The sequence below is a fragment of the Myotis lucifugus genome, unplaced genomic scaffold (genome assembly GCF_000147115.1).
Source record: "Myotis lucifugus unplaced genomic scaffold, Myoluc2.0 scaffold_600, whole genome shotgun sequence".
Lineage (NCBI taxonomy): Eukaryota > Metazoa > Chordata > Mammalia > Chiroptera > Vespertilionidae > Myotis > Myotis lucifugus.
Window position 1 is genome coordinate 31,454 of NW_005871648.1, and position 3,755 is coordinate 35,208.

General features: G+C 56.4%; 1 pseudogene; it reads left to right on the top strand.

The window, feature by feature from the left end:
- LOC102420509 overlaps nucleotides 1-3,552 on the top strand; it is a 24,361-nt pseudogene extending 20,809 nt beyond the window's left edge.
- The last annotated feature ends 203 nt before the right edge of the window (nucleotides 3,553-3,755 follow it).

The following is a 3,755-nucleotide window of genomic DNA, read 5'->3' on the forward strand; positions in this document are numbered from 1 at the left end:
TCCACAGTCCTGAGGCACCGGGTCGCTCCCACCGGGAACGCGCAGAGGCAGCGGCCAGTGCATCCACTCCACCTGGTGGAGGAAGAGAGATTGCAGCCCGACGCTGCGTGTACTTTGTGCAGTAGCTTCCCTGCTGGGAAGAATCACTACTTTTTGTCGGCCTGCGGACTGAAGGGTCCCAGGTTCTATTTGGGTCAAGGGCCCAGGCCCAGGTTTCAGGCTCCTTCCCCAGGAGGGGGCGTGCAGGAGGCCACTGATCCATGATTCTCTCTCATCATTGATGTTTCTATCTCCCTCTCCTTTTGTCTCTGAAATCAATACAAATATATATATATTTTTAATTTCTTTATTGATTAAGGTATTACATATGTGTCCTTATCCCCCCATTACCCCCTGACCCTCCCCCTCTCATGCCCTCACCCCCCTGTTGTCTGTGTCCATTGGTTAGGCTTATATGCATGCATACAAGTCCTTTGGTTGATCTCTCCCCCTTACCCCCACCCTCCCCTACCTTCCCTCTGAGGTTTGACGGTCTGATCGATGCTTCTCTGTCTCTGGGTCTGTTTTTGTTTATCAGAGTATGTTGTTCATTATAATCCATAAATGAGTGAGATCATGTGATATTTATCTTTCTCTGACTGGCTTATTTCACTTAGTATAATACTTTCCAGTTATATATATATATATATAAAAAATCACTACTTTTGCTACTATATTGATACAAGACAATCTTCAGTCTTATCTCATCTTCCAAGTGCTCCATGACCTGGTGTGGCTCAGTGGTTGAGCATCATCCCATGCACCAGCTTGACCTTTCCTGGTCACTGATTCTATTCCTGGTCAGGGCACATGCCGAGATGTTTTTATCTCCCTCTCCCTTCCTCTCTCTGGAATTAATAAAAATATTTTTTAAAAAATAGAAGAGAGGGAGAAAATGGCTGCCCAGGACCTGGGCTCAGGAGTGACTCAGCACTCAACTTGCTGCCACTTCTCCTGGCCCCTCTTCTCTCCCCAGCCTCTCCCCAGATTCCACGGGTGAGTGTCTGTATCCGAAATGTCCTATGAAATGGGTTCAGTGAAAACAAACAAACAAACAAACGCCGGCTGCAGAAACGGGGAAGGCTGAGTCTCTGTGAGCTCCTTTCTCACCTGCACTGCATGGTCTGGTCAGCGCTTCAGGCTGCCCCCTTTAGGCTCAGTCCTCTGTAATTACGGAAACCAGATCTCAAATCCCCCGGTGCCAACAGTCTCTCCGATCTCCTTTCCCCCAGTCAGGGGCTGTGCCTGTTCCAAGGGACGCGGCTGGGTGCCGTGCAGTCTCCCTCGGACCCTCTGGGCTCAGAGGTGTGGCAAACTTTCCTGCCCAGATCCCTGGTTTTTACCTTTCCAGGGGAACTCTGCCCTTCCCGGCTGCAAACTGTCTCACCAGCTGAGTCTCCTTCACCAATTCGGGGTGGGTGTTATTGGTTTCAGCTGCTCATTCTATTTGCTCAGGGACAAGCCCTGGGACGCATCCACCTATTCCGCCCCCATCCTGTCTCTCCTTGTTATTCTTGAACAGAGACTGGCTGACTCCCTCACATCCCTCAGGTCTCAACGCCCCCATACCTTTCCTTGGTGCGGGGAGAAATTTGAGTCCCCCCCCCTTCCTCCCACCAACTCACCACCCCCCCCCCTTTTAAAACCTTCCTTACTTTGTTGGGCTCCAGGGGAAAAAAGGCACCAAAGAAAGGCACTCCCCTCCATAGGTCACCTTGTTGAGCGTAAACCAGTAAACTGAATATATATATATTTTAAGAATCACTACTTTTGCTTGACCTTTAACCAGTCTCCCTGAACCAGTCAACTCGGGGGCCAGGGATTATGGTCTGTTGGGTTCGCTGCAATGTCCCCAGTGCTCAGAACGGTACCTGGTGCACCATCGGCACGCAATAGAGGTTTGCCCAGTGGATTTTTATTATGTATTTACTGAAAGAGTCCAAGAAACTGTTAGGGGCACAGTGGGAAACGTAGCCCCTACCATTTTCTCCCTCCTGGGTGTTTGTGGGGATGCTGTGCCTCAGTTTCAGCAGCCCCCCAAAAAGGGATCTGAAGTCGCCGTTCCTATGCTGGCCACTTGAGCTCCGTGCCCTTATGTGTAGTCCTTAAGGCAATCCCCGTGGGCAAGGCTCAGACTGAGTTTGGCCTCCAGCCAGGTGCCTGCAGGCGCCCCTTCTGCTCCCATCAGGCCCCGCCCTGGTGGGCGGAGCCACGGCCAGGCCGGCACAGATAAAAGTTCGAGGCCAGGAGCCTCAGTCATTTACTTGAGCATCACAGCTCAAGCCCACGCGCCTTGCGCACCTTCCGCCCGCCAGCTACCCAGCTCGCCAGCTACCCAGCTCGCCAGCTACCCAGCTACCCAGCTCGCCAGCTACCCAGCTACCCAGCTCGCCAGCTACCCAGCTACCCAGCTACCCAGCTCGCCAGCTACCCAGCTACCCAGCTCGCCAGCTACCCAGCTACCCAGCTACCCAGCTCGCCAGCTACCCAGCTCGCCAGCTACCCAGCTACCCAGCCTACCAGATCATCCGCACCCTGAACCATGTCCCGCCGAGCAGACCCCAAGGCCGCGGGGGCTGCGGCGGGTTCCCCAGAGGAGGTGCCCACGCCGGGCCGCCTCGAGGGCGCACCCGCTCCTCCCCTATCCCGGTGCCCGCCCCCTCCCGTTCCCTCCTCGCCCAGATCTTGCAGAACCAGTGGGCGCCGTGGACTCCTCTGGTCCCTGATCCTCACAACCGCCAGCCCCGGACTGACAGATACCCCGATATCTTGACCTGCGGCCTCTGCCAGCAGACCTTCCTGCTGGAAGCCATCACGGCTTTCGTGGACCACAAGAAGCAGGGCTGTCAGCCCTCGCGCGGCCCCAGACCTGGCTCGGACTCAGAACTTGAGAACCTGAAGGCCTTGACTTGCCTCCACTGTGGCCGACAGTTCACCAAGGCCCGGAGGCTGCTGCGCCATGCCCAGTGGGACCACGGACTGTCCATCTACCAGACGGAACCCGAGGCCCCAGAGACTCCGCTGCTGGGCCTGGCCGAGGTGGCTACAGCCAGGTTAGCAGCGGTGGGGCAGGAAGTGGAGGCCGAGGGCTCCCGGGGGAACAGCCTCCAAAGGGAGAGCCCCACCTGCCCTGTGTGCCTGAAGACCTTCAGCTCCTTCACCAGCCTCAAGGGGCACATGCGCCTGCACACGGGCGAGCGGCCCTATGCCTGTGACCAGTAGTGCCCTTACACCTGTGCCCAGAGCAGCAGCCTGACTGTGCACCGGCGCTCACTCACCGGGGAGCGGCCCTATACCTGCGACCTCTGCTCCTTTGCCTGTGTCGAGAAGAGCAAGCTTAGCCGCCGCATACACGGTCTGGGGCCCGGCGGAACCCGCTTTGAGTGCCCCCACTGCCGTGTGCCCTTCCGCCTGCGGGCCACCCTGGACAAACACCTGTGGCAGAAGCACCCGCCAGCAGGCGGGGAGGCCTGCGTGGCAGAAATGCCCTTCCCCCCTGCTGTTCCTGGTTGATCACGTCCTGCTGTGAATGAATCCTCCTTCCCTCTTTCCCTCCCTCATTCCCTCCCTCTTGTTTGCAAAATATTTAAAAAATAAAATAAGCCGAAACCGGTTTGGCTCAGTGGATAGAGCGTCGGCCTGTGGACTGAAGGGTCCCAGGTTCGATTCCGGTCAAGGGCATGTACCTGGGTTGCGGGCACATCCCCAGTAGGAGA